Source organism: Callospermophilus lateralis, chromosome 14, assembly GCF_048772815.1.
Source record: "Callospermophilus lateralis isolate mCalLat2 chromosome 14, mCalLat2.hap1, whole genome shotgun sequence".
In the NCBI taxonomy this organism is placed as follows: Eukaryota; Metazoa; Chordata; class Mammalia; order Rodentia; family Sciuridae; genus Callospermophilus; species Callospermophilus lateralis.
In genome coordinates, this window is record NC_135318.1 from 48,848,994 (window position 1) to 48,868,179 (window position 19,186).

At 38.9% G+C, this 19,186-nt stretch overlaps 1 pseudogene; it reads left to right on the top strand.

The window, feature by feature from the left end:
* The first annotated feature begins 18,410 nt into the window (after window positions 1-18,410).
* On the top strand, window positions 18,411-18,893 carry LOC143379977 (stathmin pseudogene; annotated as a pseudogene).
* Window positions 18,894-19,186: the final 293 nt, after the last annotated feature.

Genomic DNA, 19,186 nt, shown 5'->3' on the forward strand with positions numbered 1-19,186 from the left:
GTGCAGAATCACCATGAATCTCATTTATTTGAATAATTAATGTATTAATAATTACAATTAAAAACAAAATGATTTTTTTTAATTAAAAAAAAAGTATGCCTATTTTCTGCTTAACAAATTGCAAGTCTGGGTTTCTCAATCCTCTATTACCCTTGAAGATTTGGTATACTACTGACTTTAAGTTAGAATTTTAATTCATGACTGGAGGTTCCTTGAAGGTATTGCATTTTACTAGCAGGCTAACCACAGATAGAACCAATAAAAATAAAATTTAAAAAATAAATAAAATAAAATAAAAAAGATAAAGACAGAGGTTTCTGGCTCCCTCTGTTTTACTCTCTGCTCTGAAGACATAAAAACCAGAAGGGATCTGAGAGAAAGAATAGGGAAGATGTGGAACATTCCCCTGGGTACTAGTGAAGAAACGAGTACCCACAGGACACATGAGGCACCATGGCAGGTGAACAGAAAAGAGGGATACTGTTTCCAAAAATTCAGCCTGCCTTCTCCATTTTGGGATATCTTGCCACAAGATTTTATCCACCTTATTGTGAAGCAAGTTGACGAGAGATGATGTTAGCCAGAAAAGTGGGCAACCAGCATAGTCTATGCTTCTATAAAGAGGTCTCCACACTTAGATCTCCTTTGGACTCTGGGCCCCTGCTTGGCACATGGTTCTTACTTGGTAAAATAATAAGCTAGCTGACGTTGTATGTGCTGCTATAAGAGTTGAACTCATATCTACTTAAATCTTAACAAGAGTTTCATAAAATACTATGATCATCATTCCCATTTTGTTGATGAGGAAATTGGAGTCAAGAAAGTTTGAATAGGCTATCCAAAATGGCAAATAACAAGTGTCAGGATTCCAATCCAGACAGGTTGTCCCCAGATCCCTTTTGCTTAAGCACTGCTTTGTGCTGCTGTTTATAAGCCCATAGATAATTCTTTCCTCTGAATAGTATCTCAATCCTTGATTGTGTTTTGCCTTGTAAGTATGTTAGCTAGGACCCACTCTGCCATCAGCATAGGTTGTTTACGGTGGAACAAAAATAATGTGTGTATGTGATTAAACAAATCACTTTCTATTTCATAATTATATTAATTAGGGTAACATTTTCAGCTGTTACAAACATAACCTAAAGTTTCATTTGCCTAACACATGGAAGTCTAATTCTTGATAAGTAGAATGCCAGGGCTGGGGATATAGCTCAGTTGGTAAAGTTTTTGCCTCGCGTACACAAGGCAATGAGTTCAATCCCCAGCACCAAAAAAAAAAAAAAAAAAAAAGAAAGAAAGAAAGAAAGAAAAAAGTACAATGCAAAATAAAAGCTCCTAATCACACAATGATGCTGTCTCAAACAAGCCTTTGTCTATTGCTCCACCATCTTGGAGAGCCTTAGCTTTTAAGGACATCATGCTATTCTGCATTAAGCAGGAAAGAGCATGAGGCTTCTCTGTTAGAGGTCATCATGGACCACGCCTGAAAAATGGTACACAGCACATAAATTCATGCTTCATTGTCTGGAACTCAGGCACTGGCCACACCTAGCTGCAAAGGAGACTTGTAAACATTGACCAGCTGTGTGCCTGGGGAAGTGAGCAAACCGAGTTTTGGGTGAACACATGGCAGTGTCTGCCATAGTAGCCTTCCCACCCAACAATGCATTTGCCGAGGTAACGACTTCACATCTCTTCTGAGCCAGAGATTTGAGTCATTGCCAAGTGTCCTGAATGGATAGGAAGAACCACCAACAAACAAAGACTTCCCCCAATTCCCCTACATCTATTATTAACTACCTTCACACTTTGTTTAACCTGATAGATTAAAAGTCACAAGTAACACGGGTGTGGTGATGCACACTTCTAATCCCAGAGGTTTGGGTGGCTGAGACAGAATCGCAAGTTCAAAGCCAGCCTCTGCAACTTCGAGGCGCTAAGCAACTCAGTGAGACCCTATCTCTAAATGAAATACAAAATAGGGCGGGGGATGTGGCTCAGTGTTCAAGTGCCCCTGAGTTCAGTCCCCGGTACCTTAAAAAAAAAAAAAAAAAAAGTCATAAGTAACGTAAGACAGACTCAAGCTTTCACGGATCTCTCCTATAGAGAGGTTATCAGCTAAGGTCCACACAACATAACCAAGCATTCCCCACCTTCAACATTTTTGTTTTGTTTTTGTTTAGTACTGGGGATTGAACCCAGGGGCACTAAACCACTGGATCACACCCCCAGCCCTTTTTTGTATTTTATTTAGAGACAGAGTCTCACTGAGTTGCTTAGCACCTCGCTATTGCTAGGCTGGCTTTGAACTTGCAATCTTCCTGCCTCAGCCTCCCAAGCCATTGGAATTATAGGCATGCACCACCACGCCTGGCTCTTCAACACTTTTGTGAAGTATTTTAATACCATTGTGGGCAAATATCATCTTATGACAGATCAGATCAGAATCTTAAACCTTAAACATAGGATTGGGGACTATGATTTTAGTCCCTTTTCTGTGTAATTTATGCTTTTGTATGTATGTATGTGGAGCTGGGGATCAAATCCAGTACTTCATGCAGGCTAGGCAAGTAGTTTACTACTGAACTACACCCCCAGCCATACTTATTTTATATTTTAATAGTTTGATACAGCTTTTAGTTTAACTGAATGCATGTATACATGTCATATCAGACAAAAGGAGATGAGAATGGGGTTTCTCTATCAAAACTAGGAAGGATTCCAATAAGCAAGTGTGTATCACCAGTAGAAAATATATCAATTCTAAATGAAATAGGATTATACAATTAATATAAATTAAGGCATGGCTTTTAGAACACATTAGCAGCATATGATTAAAAAAGAAGGTCCTATTCCTTAAAGACCTAGCATGATATATACATAAATTGAGCTGATTCTTGCTATAAATATCTCCGCTAATGATACCAAAAACATGTTGTATTTAAAGGCAATATTCAAAAATGAAAAAAAAAGTAGCTGCTTTGTTCAGGCAAAATGATTACTTTCTCTTCATAACATTTTCTCTAATATATTTACATGATATTGTTGATAATTTTTCTTTCTAGTTTATAGAAGATACAAAGAAAAAGAAGAATCTTTTCCTATCCTCCATATGGTTATCAGAACCCTCCATTCTTCAGCCAAAAACAGCTGTTGCTTCTATCTAGATTGGCAGAGCAAGTATTTCTGAAGTGTCAGATTTTTTAAAATTATAGTCCCCTGGTAAGGATGGAGGGAAATTAATTTTTTAAAGAGTGAAAAAAGAACATTTTCCTAGAGGATTCACAAGCATTGGACAGGCATTTCCTAACATTGAGGAAGCCCAAAGCCAGACCAACACTTTCATTATTGAGAAGCTGAGAGGTGAGGAAGCTCTTTGACTTAGAGAATATTTCATTGGCAGAAGCTCCAAAGAGATCCTTTCTTTAAAATATTCACTGTGTTCGCCCTGCCTTGTTACCTCAGGGACTTACAGATAACTCCAGGCAGGTCTGTTTTGCATCCTTAGGCAAAAGTTAGCCATTTCAGGGGGTTGTATATGTGATGTGTTTTCCTATGAACACCATAATTCTTTCAGAAAGCGCCTTTTAACTGCCTGGATATATTGAGGTTCTTAAGCTCATCATTGAGTATCAAAAAGTGCCACTTGTATCTAAGCCACAACTTCCCAAGTTCATTAAAACTGGCTTCATCACAAAAATTGGGTGCCAGGGAGTCCTTGTATCACCTACTTAGATGTTACTTAAAAATCCAAGAACTTTCAAGGGTATTTGAAGCTTCTCTAGGAGAAGTCAGGAATACAGGGCTCTCTCTCCCTGATTTAATTCTGATCATTCGACCTGAGACATATGAAGAGAGTTAGGAAAGTTCTCTATATCCTGTGCTCTTAATACAATATCTATTTACACTCTATCTTTTCCCTACATGGGAATTACCAACTAGTAGAAGATGATATTTAGGGTGAAGAACTATGTCATACATATAGACAACATAATGCAGAAGAGAAAGCAGAAATTCAGATGTGATGATGGCCCTACTTCTTATTGACAGACAATTCTCCAATAGCCCCTAGTGTTCCTGCACATCTCATGACATTTTTTATTCATTCTGGATTACCTATTCAAGGGAGCAATCTTAGAAGATAGAGTCTCCCTCCAGCACAGGGGGCAGGTGTGTTTACTGACCAGGATAATATTTCTCTCCAGGGCAATGTTTGGGCAGATTTGCAAGCAACCCCCTCATAAGATTGGTGGTTTCCAAAGCTCATGGTCCTTTAGGTTTGTCACCAACTCACTGCACACAACATTCACTTGGGCCTGCCTCCACATTGTCCCTGTGGAACTTGGGGGATGAGGGGAATGGGCAAGTGTCATGCTGCTTATTGTACCCTGAGTAATAAAGTCCTCTGGGGGACAAGTGGCTCATGCCTTCTTTCAACATCCAGAAAATGTGAAAGACTAGCATGTTAACTTGAAAGTCGAGTAAAATCACAAACCCTTCACATTATTATATTTATTATACAGATATGCTTGTACATATGAAAAAAATATATGAATAAGGCTATTCGTGGTATTTTTTGAAAGAGCAAAAGACTAGAACAACACAAACACAGTAGAATATTATGCCACCATGAAAAAAGAATGATGGATATTTGCATATACTGATATGGCAGGATTTCTAAGCAAGGTACAGAGGAATGTATATAGTATGATAGCATTTATGTAAAAAGACAAAAATGGTACCTATCAAAAATATCACACCAAAAATGTTATCTCTAGAATGTGTTAACTTAACCAGCTGGAACTACATTTCCCAAAATTCCTTTCCACATGTTTGTGATTAGAGTCACCCTGGAGAGACATTTTTGCCCAAGATTTAGAAGGCAGAAGTGAAATAGCATCCATTTTATTTTTGTGGAAGTAGGCACTTTGTAGTTCATGCACATTGTTGTTTATCTGTTTTATCTTTTCCTGAATTCCCTTTTAATTTTTCCAACTCTGGGCTCAGATATGTGTTTAGTTCTGTGAAAGGTAGCAGCTTCTTCTTGAAGTTACCCACACGATTAAGTGAAAGGTTTTGACAGGGATTCCAACCCATACTGATGGGTTCCAGCTTGCTCCCTCCTATTTGATATCCATATTCCCTTCCCAACTGCCTGTCCTGCAGACCTCAAGTTCCAGCATCAGACCCAAAGACAACAGCCTTACAAAGCATTTAGCCAACTTCCACATTAACATAATACTAAATTGCTATGACAAATTGTGTTTCTGTGTGTGTGTGCTGACATACAGACATCTATGTAATATCTAGGACAAATAAGAAATTGAGAATAATAGCTGAATCTAGAGAATTGTAGTAGAGTACTAAGAAACCATGCCATTCATGCCTTTCAAGTTGTTACCATGTGAATCTCTTACATGTCTTCCAAAAATAAACATTTGAAAAGCTAAAAAAAATCTCTAACTTTACCTTTCTCAATTTTCATGTAAAAACACAGAAATAGTTACCCTTTGTTTATATTTCTTTAAATAGTGTCAGATTTACTTTCTATATTTACAAAGTTTTGCATGCCACAGGCAACTTAAAGTTAGGCAAAAAGGGAACTTACATGGTGTGATGGTGAATTTGATGTGTCAGTTGGACTGGGCTAAGGGATGCACAGATCATTTATAAAACCCTGTTTCTGGCTGGGTTTGTGCTGAAAGCCATAGCCAAGTAGGAATGACGCATGGCATTTTGGGTTAAAAGGTGACCCCGCTCAGGGATTAGGGTGGCTCCGGTTTAGGGTGGATCCTGCTGGGAATAGGGCGGCTCCAGGATTAGGGCGGATCCTGCTGGGATTAGGGCGTATCCTGCTGCCTCAGGCGCCGCTCCTTTGGAGTTCCTGTGGGGTTCTGAGAGAATTGGCATGCTGAGCTGAGTGGAGGCAGGGTGTTCCCAGAACATGCATGTAGAGTGCCGGTGAGAGTTCGGGAATAAAGAGTTGCTGTTTGAATCTACAAGGCTGTGTGGTGCCTCGGTTATTTTGTGCCCAGCCAGACTGCAGCAGGTTTGTAAGAGTGTTTCCACAGGAATTAGCATTTGAGTCAATAGACTGAGTAGAAAGACGCACCCTCACCCAAGCATGTGGGCATTTCCAACCCACTGAAAATTGAATGAAACAAACTGGGAAGGAAAAGTGAGTTCTCTCTTCCTCTTCTTGAGGTGGGACATCCCTCTATCCCCGGACACCAGAGTTCCTGGAGCTCAAACCTTCTGATTTGAGTGGAACTTATACCATTGGCTCCCTTGGTTCTCAGGCTTGAAAGTATGTTTGGACTGGAATGAGCCTACAACTTTCCTGGGCCTCCAGCTTCAGACTGCAGATCATGAGACTTCTCAGGCTCTGCAGTCAAGTGAGCCAATCCCTCATAAGAGACCTCTTCCTTAATATCTGTATCTATAGTCTGTTGGTGCTGTTTCTCTTTATCCATTAATCAGTTGAAGGGCACCTACATTGGTTCCATAGCTTAGCTATTGTGAATTGAGCTTCTATGAATATTGAGGTGACTACATCACTATAATACACTGATTTTAAATCCTTTGGGTATATGCTGAGGAGTGGGATAACTGGGCCAAATGGTGGTTCCATTCCAAATTTTCTGAGGAACCTCCCTACTGCTTTCCAGTGAAGTTTTTTATAATCAGAAAGCAGATAGAAATATGGAAAATTTTAGACAGTATGAAAAACTTATGGTTAAAAATATATGTGCAGGGCTGGGGGCGTAGCTCAGTGGTAGCGGGCTTGCCTAGCATACATGGCACACTGGGTGCAATTCTTGGCACCACATACAAATAAATAAAATAAAGGCCCATCAACAACTAAAAAATATTTAAAACATATATATGTGTGTGAAATATTAAAGAAAACCTAAACAGATAGATATAAAATATGCATATTCCATAATTACAAAGAATTTATAAAAATTTACTAATTCAACAGAAGACAGGGAAGGATAGGAGAAAGCTGATAAAAGGGATTATAAATAGTGAAGAAAAAATAAGCTAAAAATAAGTCTAAGCATATCCTTGATGAAAACAAATGTAAATAAATTAAATTCATATATTCAGAGACAAGAAGCTACCAGATTTGATTACTCTTCTCTCAAGACACACTACAACAGATTGACTTAGAAAAGATAGAAAGTTTTCAATTAAAGGAAGATAATAAGACTCAAGAAAAGCAGAACCAAAAAAAAAAAGGATAAACAATTATATTAAAATTAGAATTTTTTTTTCATCAGAAGTCAGCATAAAAAGAAAAAAAAAGATACAAGCTAGGAGAAACTATTTATTACATGTATGCAGAATATACAAAGAAATTTATGGATCAATGGGAAAGAGACAACCTAATATAAGAAGGACCAAAGAGACGAACAGGCATTTTTGAGAACAACCAAGAATAGTGAAAGCACATATGAAAAGATATTCAGCCTCATCAATTATCAGGGAAATGAAAAATTTTTTAAAAAATTCTGTTTCACACTCACTCCATTTACAAATAATAATTTTAATTTCAAAAGGAACACAAGACCAGGCATGGTAGTGCACATCTGTAATTATAGTGGCTTCGGAGGCTGAGGAAAGAGGATCACAAGTTCAAAGCCAGCCTCAGCAACTTAGCAAAGCCCTCAGCAACTTAGCAAGACTCTGTCTCTAAATTAAAAAAAAAAAAAATTTAAAGGGCTGAGGATGTGGCACAGTGATTAAGAACCCCAGTAGTAATACACACACCCCCCCCACACACACACACACACCCACACACACACAAAAATGCGACATTGAGAACATGTTCATTCCGATGATAAGATAAAAATGGTACAACCTATATGGTTAGCAACTTGGCATAACTTAGAAATATTATCTCATCTGAAAAATGGGCTTAATTATGATACTTAGCTCACTGAGTTGTTTTGGTCACTTTGCACCTTTTTAGGTAGACATTATTATGTCCGTTTTTTTACATAAGGAAAATGAGACTTGACCTATGATATAAGCATGCTGAATATTAACCATCTGTTGACTGAACCTAGGTTTTTGTGCCATATCCATGTACTCCTTAACTATAAGCTAGAGGTGTGAATACTATGACCCACAGGCTTTCTGCATGGTTGGTTGGCTATTGGCCTCCTTGAGTAAGTGCACATATTCTGACAAGCATAATCCTTCTTTCCATTAGGCCAGTTTAGCCATATAGTACCCTGGGGATAAACATGGCCATGTGCTGACACAGCAACAGGTTGTATGGTTTTAATTGGAATGAGTGACATGCAAATTTTATTTTTAGTATTAAGCAAACCCTTTATGGAACACAATAAAATAATTCTACAAATATAAACAAAATAGTTAAATGTCATCACTTAGCACCATCTTGATTGATTATATATGAAAGTGGAAACTTGGCCATTAAAATCATGTGCCAGCACTTCTCAGAAGATGATATACAATCAATCAATAAATATATGAAAAAAATGTTCAACATCTCTAGCAATTAGAGAAATGCAAATCAAAACTACTCTAAGATTTCATCTCACTCCAGTCAGAATGGCAGATACTAAGAATACAAACAACAGTAAGTGTTGGCGAGGATGTGGGGGGAAAGCACACTCACACATTGCTGGTGGGACTGCAAATTGGTGCAACCAATCTGGAAAGCAGTATAGAAATTCCTTGGAAAACTGGGAATGGAACCACTATTTGACCCAGCTATCCCACTCCTCGGTTTATACCTAAAGGGCTTAAAAACAGCACAATACAGGGACACAGCCACATCAATGTTGATAGCAGCATAAGTCACAATCGCTAAATTGTGGAACCAACCTGGATGCCCTTCAGTAGATGAATGGATAAAGAAAATATGGTATATATATACACAATGGAATATTACTCAGCATTAAAAGAGAATAAAATCATGACATTTGCATGATTTGTAAATGGATGGAGTTGGAAAATATAATGCTAAGTGAAGTAAGCCAATCCCAAAAAACAAATGCCTAATGTTTTCTTTGATATGAGGATGCTGCTTCTTCATAATGGGAGATGGGAGGAGCATGGGAGGAATAGACAAGCAGAGGGGAAGGAGGGGAAAGGAGGGGGCATGAGGGTAGGAAAGATGGGGGAATGAGATGAACATCATTACCCTAAGTACATGTATGAAGACACAAAGTAAAGTGTGGCTTTACTTTGTGTACAACCAGAAATATGAAAAATTGTGCTCTATATGTGTAATATGAATTAAATTGCATTATGCTGTCATATATAACAAATTAGAATTAAAATAAATAAATAAATCTTGTGCCAGTACTCACAAAGTTGTCATAGAGATGAGCTTAATACTCCAAACTTACACTTACAAACTGTACTTATATTTTTAGAATATGATTTAGTTTGCAACATAAAAATTTTTGATCCTGGTTAAAATTTGAAGGTTCCCCAATCAATGTTCCCACTCCCTGTAGATGGGTGAAGCAGTAATGAGACACTCTAATGTTCATTTCCTTTTGCCATAATCAGTCCCTTGGATGACACAATCAGTCCCCCTGATGCCCTTTCTCCCCCTGTCTCTTCTTCCTCACCAAAATACTATTCTTACAGCTGCCCATTTTAAACCATAGTCCGGTACTACACTTTCTGACCAAAAAACTACCACATTCACGCATCTTGCATTATCTGATAACATGAGCTCTATTATCATCCTGTCATACCATATAGCACCTAGGTGCTTATGCACAGGTAGGTGAGGCTGTGACCCTAGCACAGTCACATAGCGTGCCTACACACAGCCCAGCACAGTCGGCCCACAGGTTGGATGCATGAAGTCACATTCAACATTTTTCCTTTTATGAACTTAGCAGTGCTGTCTTTGTCTGGCATATACCCTTCTCATTTCTCACAGTGCTGCTTCTAATTTAGAAATACTGGGGGTATGGAGGCAGTGAAGATGGTGGAATGAGATGGACATCTTTACCCTAGGTACCTGTATGACTACACATGTGGTATGACGCTACATCATGTACAACCAGAGAAATGAAAAGTTGTGCTGCAGTTGTGTACAATGAATCAAAATGCATTCTGCTGTCATATATGCCTAATTAAAACAAATAAATAAATTTAAAGAAAAAAAAAAGAAATACTTAGATCAAAGGAGGCTGGTTGCACTGAGCTTTACATCTTTAGTTCCCTTCTAAAAGTCCATGATGTGGTAAAACCATGCTGTTTTTCAGTTTTATGTTGTAGAAGAACTCCCATACTTTTGGGCTTGGTTAATTCTGGTAAGTCTTCTTTTGGGATGAATAGTTCAAATTCAGAAGTCCATCATTAAAAATGAAAACTCTCTCCAATTCCTCCCTAGGAAGACATGGGTACCTGAAATGTTGTTCACTTCAAGAGAACAACATCCTAGGTAACTGGGAAAGTTTTTTGTTTTTATTGCTTTTTGGGGTTTTTTTTGTTTTTTTTTAACAACAGAATATAGTGCTTCCAATTGAACATCCTGTATTAATTCACTACTAATTCTGATACAAAAAAAAAAAAGTTTTGTAACAAAATATATGATCTGATAAGCCAACAGATTTAATTAGTTAATGTAAACTCCTCTTTGAGTTTTTAAATATTTCTTCAATTTGTTTAGAAGCTGAGGAGAGATAATTCAACAAAATTAATTTTTAAAATACATACAATCTGGGCTGAGGCTGTAGCTCAGTGGCAGAGTGCTTGCCTGGCATGCATGAGGCACTGTGTTCGATCCTCAGCACCACATAAAAATAAACAAATAAAATAAAGGCATTTTGTCCATCTACAACTACAAAAAAAATTTTAAATAAATAAATACAATCTGTTAAAGTAGGATGAAAGTTGTCATTAGTGAACTTCTCATGGCCTTTGAGGTTTCCTGTGGCCAACAAGGACTGGTAAGATCTGTTCCCTTGCCATCTCCTCCTGCCACAACCCATGCATGGCTTATGCCTCTTGTTAATTTTTTAATTGAGCCCAGGGACACTTTACCATTGAACTATATCGCCAATCCTTTTTTATTTCTTGAGACAGGATCTTGTTAAGTTCCTGAGGGTCCTGCTAAATTGCTGAGGCTGGTCTCGAACTTGTGATCCTCCTGCCTCAGCCTGCAAGTCGCTGGGTTTATAGGCATACACCACTATATCCAGCTCAACCTGCTAATTTTTGTCTAGTTGTATCGGTCTTCTGTGAACTCCCAGAGCAGGACGAGCTACTTCCCTTCACGGGGCTCTTGTACTGTTGCTTTGCAGCCCAAAACATTCTTCTGCCTCTTTTCATATAACTGTCATATCTTCAAAGAGGCGGTCCCAGCCACTTCAATTCAAGGTAGGTCACCCTCTTTCGCCCCTGTCTCTGCACTCTGCTTATTGCCTGCGAAACACTAATATGAGTCTGCCACTTTATTATTAATGGGTTACTGATGATCCATTCCCCATACTAGAGTGTAAGCACCATGAAGACAGGAGTCTGATTGTCTCATCCTGCCAGCCGTGGTATAGTAGACTACCAGCCAAAGGCATCTTCCTTATGTACCAACCTCAGGTTTAAAAAAAAAAAATCATGAATGTGACTCATGATTGTTAAGATGCCTTGTTATATTTCAGGCATAATTGGCCACATAGCAGAATTCAGGCTATTCCCTCAAAGACACCAACTCTAGTCTTTGGATTTGAGATTATGGATTCATTTCTGCAGTATTTGTATTCTGGTTAATTCTGAATAATGGCCACTAGAGGGGGCCATAGCCAAATACTATATTCAAAATTCCAAAGATTTTCAGAGTCAAAATTTCAAGTCCTGCTGTGCAACCCTCTTGGCGGTCCCTGACAATTGTGCTTCTTTTGAAAGAAGCATTATAAATTATGGTGGATAATTCACTACTTCAGAGGACAGGCTATTCTACAGCAAAGCCACACTGTTATTTAGAAAGCATATCTGGTAACTGCCCCTTATTGCCCAAACCCTTGCCTACAGTCATTAAAAAACGGACACCACCCTAGGCTCAAGTATGACAATATTGTCTGCAATAGTGTTTGGAACCTTTCAACCAGCCAGTTCCAGCATGCCTCATACCCTGCTCATCCTTGGCCACCTCTCCAGATGGAAAGTCCCTGTATCTTCTCTCTGGGAACCCACTATGCCATTTCTCTCATAAGAAACATCCTCCCTGACATTACCAGTTCCCTCCCACCCCAGGAAACCCCTCCACCTTCTTCCTGACCCTGGAAGCTGCCTCTCCTGAAGAAGGTCCTGCTCCCCTGCATCTGTTTTCCAGAGAAGGTGGCTGGTCCACCCAAAGCCCCTATGTCACAGACAGGGTTTGCACTCTCAAGGCATGACTTTTGCTTTGAGAATGGCACATTATGCTGCTCCATGTCACCTGTTCATCTGCTGGTCAACGGGTGTTAGCAGACTTTGGGTTCTCTTATCCATCCAGCACCATCCTGCTGTATGTATCTTCGGCAACCATGTGGATAATCTGTCCGTCCGCCTCACCCCTCATTCCATCACCCCGAGGCCTCACACTGGACCTCAAATTTGCCCTGGTAATTGTGTCTGCAGCTCAACCTGGACGTCTTCCCTGTTCTAGTCCTTACCTCTCATTAAGCTGCCACAGCATTTGCTCCCCATCACTCAGTCTGGCTGCTTCTCCTATCCAACCTAAACTCCCATTCTTATCTTTCTAACTTTCTTAATATCCTTTATCCACTTATTTTTCTTCCCCAACTTTCCTGAGCCAAAATCCCAACTGGACCGATCCAGCTGCTGCTCTGTTCTGCTCCTCCACGAAGCACTGCCGATGATAACAGCAATAACAAGTATTTATCAACAATGACCTTATGGGTTAGTCCTATTATTATTCATATTACACAAGTGAGACAAATAAGTCCTGGAGGGAATGAGTCAATTGCCCTAGGACACACAGCTAGTAAGCCATTCAGTCTAGCTTACTCAAATGTCTTTATAATATATAAAGTAAAAATTGGGAGAACTACAGACATAAATGAACAGATTTACCATCAAAGTGGGAAATTTCAATTTACTTTTCCAAATTATTAATAGAACAGACATTTACAATTATTATAGATGATGGGAACACAGCAGCATTGATTTAGTAGCCATATATAGAACTCTGTCCCCCAGAATTAGACAAGCACACATGGTGTATGTACAAAAACTGACAATGAACTAGGCCACCAGCTCTCAAAGTTTTTGGCAGTGGCAAGTTAAGGATTAATCCTATTAATCCTAGATTACACAAGTGGACCCTAAATTGAGTGACAAAGGTGTTTGTGAGAAAAAGACAGAGGGACATTTGAGACAGACAGAGAGGGCCATGGAAAGATGGAGGCAGAAGTCAAGCAACCACAGGCCAAGGAACTCTCAGAGCCATGAGAAGCTGAAAGTAACAAGGAAGCACCCTCCCCTGAGCATGTGGAAGAAGCATGGCCCCAACTACACCTTGATTTTGGACTTCAGGACTCTAGAACGGTAAGAGAATAAATTCCTGTTGTTTTAAACCGTCAAGTTCATGGTAAATGACTCTGGATTTCAAAGAGCTGTTTTTTAAAATGTGGGCTCTATTTACTGTGCTAGAAATTAAAATTGGGAAAGTGTTTTGTGTATCTGTTAACTTTATAAACAAATCCAATTATGTACTTTAATAATATGTGAAAAGCCAGCCTGTACCTCAGAGCAAAGCCTGTCCAAGGAAGGGACATCACTTTTGTCCTTGGAAAGACCCACAGAGCACTCCTAGGCACATTCCCACCCTGCTAAGTGGTTTATCTACAAATAACAGGAGAGATCTGCTGCACCAGGTGTCCCTGACTCAGGCTAGGTGGGGATCCATAGCAACCCCCTAGCAGCCACCAATCAGCATGAGACAGGGAAATACCTGGGATGCCAGATGACCCTCCCAGTAGTTTATGGTGGTTGATAACCTGTTGGGAAACCATGTAGTTCAGCACGTACACCCCTTTTGGCTTAAACCAATCAGCTCAAACGAATCCCCCTCTTGTAGTAACCAATCACCCCTACCCAACTTGTTCCTGCTAGTGAATGTGATAATCCTGTTTTAGAGTTGTTGTTTGATTTTCCTGCGGTGTGTAATGATTTGCTAAGAGATGCTATGATGTATGTGGGGGTCCCTGCCTTCTCCAAAGAATGTATAAAACTGCTGCAAACCCTGGGCTCGGGGCCACTCAGCGTCACCAGTTGCTGTGTGTGCACGGAGGACCGAGCTAGCTCGCAATAAACACCTCTTTGCTGCTTACATCGATCTTGGTCTCTGGTAGTCTTTTGGGGGTCCCGAATTCGAGCATAACATATGAAGCCCACTTCGTGGCCTCAGAAATAAATTTTTTATGAAAAATACCCTTTAAAAAATCATTAGAAGAATAGCATGGTTTTCCTTTTTGGAAAATTTAACATCCCGCTTGCCAAAAAAAACCCAGCTGGATTGTCCAACATGTCGTTTAGGTTGAAGTTTATGAAGAAAATGAGCCTCACACATGAGAAAGAGAAAGACAGCTCCTGCTGCCCCCCAAGGTTGTTGTGTGCTAGGAGCTAACTGGCCACAGCTGGCCTCGGTGTTCTCCTGTTGAGCAGGAACCAGGACACAGAACATCTACTTCAGACAAGGCCACTTGACAGCCCAAGATAAAAATAAGACCATGAACAGATCCAGGCCACAAAAACAGGCAACAGTCCCTTTATTCTAGTTGCTATGAGTCACCACTACTTCTTCACTACTTTCAGCTCCGGGGTTTGCCCTATCTGCCCTTCTGTGTCACTTTCCTAGGCTGCTGTAACAACTTACCATGAACTTGATGGTTTAAAACAACAGGGATTTATTCTCTTACCGTTCTAGAGTCCTGAAGTCCAAAATCAAGGCGTAGATGGGGCCATGCTTCTTCCACACGCTCAGGGGAGGGTGCTTCCTTGCTACTTTCAGCTTCTCATGGCTCTGAGAGTTCCTGGGCCTGTGATTGCTTGACTTCTGCCTCCATTTTTCCATGGCCCTCTCTGTCTGTCCCAAATGTCCCTCTGTCTTTTTTTTTCACAAACACCCTTGTCACTCAATTTAGGGTCCACTCGTATAATCTAGGATTAATAAGGATCAAGATCCTTAACTTGATTATATTTACAAAGATCCTTTTCCAAATAAGCTCACACATTCACAGGTTCTGAGGGTTAGAATAGAGATAGATATATCTTTTGGGGAGCTATTAATCAACTCAATACACCTTCCTATAGACAGGATTAAGATGCTCAATAATAGAAGTATTTCCACTTCCTGACATCATCCATTCCAGAGCAAAGCCCTACTTCCTTTAACCATCCCCTAAGATCACCTACCACAAGCCCAAATCCTACAAGTCTTTTTTAAAAACTGCTTTACAAGATATCAAACAGTTCCCTAGGGTGTATGTTCTCCCTCACCATCATGAATAACAAACCCAACTTGCTCAAATTCAGCTGTGTTCCACTTGGTCTTTGGCTGGAAGGCATTGACACGTGAATATGTAGTTACAAAAGGAAGGGATGTTTTAATTGCCTCTTCAGATGATTGTGGATATTTTTTCTCTAATACTATGCCAAAATTCAACATATAATAGTTTATTTTTAGGTGGTGTGTGTGTGTGTGTGTGTGTGTGTGTGTGTACACTTAGTTTTATTGTAACAAGGAAACAAGGATTTTTAGATTTTAACATCTAAAACTGAGCATCATCTTTCCTTTCCAGTGAAAACGAAAAAAAAAAAAAAAAAAAGGAAGAAAATTTAAAAATAGACAAACAAAATGACAATAGAGAAAGTCAAATCCAAATAAGATCCTACAGGTTCTGCTGATTCTCCCATTGAGTGGCAGGGCTCAAGTCATCATTAGGAGAAAATTTTATTTTAAAAGTGTCATCTTAAACAGCAAGGATGTCCATTAAACGTCACAATTAAACATGACAAAGGAAAAGCCATGTTGTCAAAATGTCCACTTAACTCACCCAAACAGCTTAAGCCCATCCTTTGCTGACCTTCTAGAATCCCATTTTTTTAAGTTTTTTTTTCTTTTTTTAAACAAGAAAAAGTAGACAGATACATATTGGTAAATGCTCACTGTCCATATTCACATAGAGACAGAGTGTAACATTCGAGCCCAATATACAGAGAAAGGAGGGGGGAAAACTAGAATTCTGTGCACTACTACACAGGGGTCCAGCACCCTCCAACTACCAGCAGAGTGCAGGAAGCAGAAGGTTTTTCTTTTTTCCCACAGAGCACAGTGGTGTGGATTCCATACAGTTTTTTCAACACATAGTAATTTCTTAAAGGTTACTTACCATGTAGAATCTGAGGCCATATTGATGAACTTTTCATACTCTATTACACTAAAATCCATCATTATGTTTTACCCTTTGCATCTTTTTGCCCATGCATAATTTTGAACATCATTCATTAGTCATTTGGAAAACACTGGTTCACTGAATTATTCCAGTCTTCTGAATGCTGACACATTTCATTATACAATTTATTTTTTTAAAAAATCACCCTTGTTAGTATCCCTACCAATCTCAACAGAAAAGTTGTTATGCATTAGGAAGATGTCGAGCTTACAGCAATGGATACAAGATTTCATAAACTTGAATTTACACATGAAAGCTTAAATTTTATCACTGGCAAAAAATATTTTCAGTTGTTTTCCTCAAAGTCACAGGCTCCCTTCAATCATTTTCAAGAAAATGACTGCCAAATACTCAAGTCTGAATAACCAATGTTTGTTAGTTGTTCATACCAACTCAAAAAAAAAAGTGTTCCATGGGCATGGGGAATTTGATCTTGCTCTCAATTCACAGGATCCCACAAGTGCTCTTCCACAAGATAGTCATCACACTTTGATATATAGCAAAAGCAAACTATGCATATTTTCCAAGCTGTCAAATAAAATAAAGATACGTTCTCAAGATTTAAAATTTATTAAAAATAATTTTACTACTTTCTCCAAGAGATTCTTAAAGGAAATTGGCCTTTTTTCTCCCCTGTAAGTTTGTGACAGTGAAGAATTTAAGGGCTATTAGTATAGTTAGACCCATTGCCTAAATTTGTGCTAGGGCACTAGCAGTTTTAACTATCTTAACTTTGTACCATTAGTGCAAATGTCAGCATGGAAAAAAAAAAGAAAGAAAAAAAGAAAGAAAGAAGGAAAGACAAAATAATGTTCCTGTATTGTTATGAAAATAGTTTTGACTTCAAAAATCTCCTAAAAGGGTCTTGGAAATCCCCAGAGATTGGTAGACTACACTTAGAGACGCGTTGAACGAAACTATAATGCAAGTCTCAACAAATTGGAAAGAATGTGCATCATTCATGCAGACCACAATCTCTAACCACAATGTAATTAAGACTCAATTACAAAAAAAAAAAGACAGATGTCCTCTAATATTTGGAAACTTCAGAACTTTTTTTTTTTTTTTTTAGTACTGAGGATTGAACCCAAGGGAATTTAACCACTGAACTACATCCCCAGACCTTTTTGTTTTTTATTTTGAGACGGGCCTTAGCTAAGTTGCTGAAGCTGGCTTTGAACTTGCGATCTTCTTACCTCAGCCTCCCAGAGTACTGGGATTACAAGCGTGCACCATCATGCCAAGCCACACCAGACTTTTAACTAAGCAGTTTTTAATTTTTCACAATCATGAATTAATGTTGCTGGAAATCCATATATCGAACATTTTATACTAGAATGCCTGAAATGGTATGGAGTTAAAAATAAATAAAATTATTCTAACAGTTGTCTATACTCCTTATTAAAGCATAACTCTCTCTTAATTAATTAATTTATTTACTTATTTGGTACCAGGGACATTTTATCACTGAGCCACATCCCAGTTCTTTTTCTTTTTCTTTTGAGACAGGATCTCACTAAGTTGCTGAGGTCACCCTTGAATTTACAATCTTCCTGCCTCAGCCTCCCAAGTCACTGGGATTACAGGTGTGCACCACCACGCCCTGAAACATTGATGTAATTCTAAATGTATGTATACGAAATATTTGAAACAATTGTTAGTATAAATGAAGGAAAGTAAAGAAACCAATGTGTGTGTTTGTGTGTGATATATATAGTAGCACCTAAAATAACCACTTAAAATACTATACAAAGAGATTAAGCTTAAAGACTATCTATCTATCTACATCTGTATCTATTGAAATGAAATCCCAAAATAATGTTCTAAGAGTCAGGTGCTATAGCACATGCCTGTAATCCCAGCAACTTGGGAGGCCAAAGTAGGAGGATCACAAATCCGAGGCCAATTTGGGAAACAGAACAAGATTTCATCTAAGAGTGTGGCCAGGTGCCTCAGATGGAGCAGGGCTTTCTTTCCTTACCAGTGGATTGTGTAGAATACATTGCCAGTCTCTTGGCTTCTTATGATATCCAGGTGAAAGAACTGGTGAGAAGAGTGCCTCAGGCCAGGCTTTTGAGTTGATTCTCAGCCCATCCCCCTTTCCCCTCCAAAGAAGAAGGATCTCTCCCTGGAGGAAATTCAGAAGAAATTAGAAGCTGCACGAGAAACATGCAAGTCTCATGAAGCTGAGGTCTTGAAGTAGCTTTCTGAGGAACGAGAGCATGAGAAAGAAGTGCTTCTGAAACCCATAGAAGAAAACAACATCTTCAGTAAAATGGCGGAAGAGAAACTGACCACAAAATGGAAGCTAACAAAGAGAACCGAGAGGCACAAATGGCTGCCAAATTGGAGCGTTTGCAAGGGAAGGATAAGCACATTGAAGAAGTGCTGAAGAACAAAGAATCCAAAGACCCTGCTGATGAGACTGAAGCTGACTAAATTTGTTCTGAGAATTGACTTTCTCCCCTTCCTCTTCATAAATATCCAAAGACCATACTGGCCAGTGTCATTCTATTTTTCGATCCTGACAAATATTCTAAAAGCTAATATAGAACTCTATAGGTAGATCCAGACTGTAAGATGTTATTTTAGGGGAGAAAGGGGAGAAACTGAAAGTGTTTTAATCTTTTTCTAAAGTGTTGGTCTTTTCGATGTAGTTATTTTTCTTGTTGCATCTTTTCTACTTGAACTTGGTGTATTGGGTTAATGGCTAGTACTGTATTGGCTCTGTG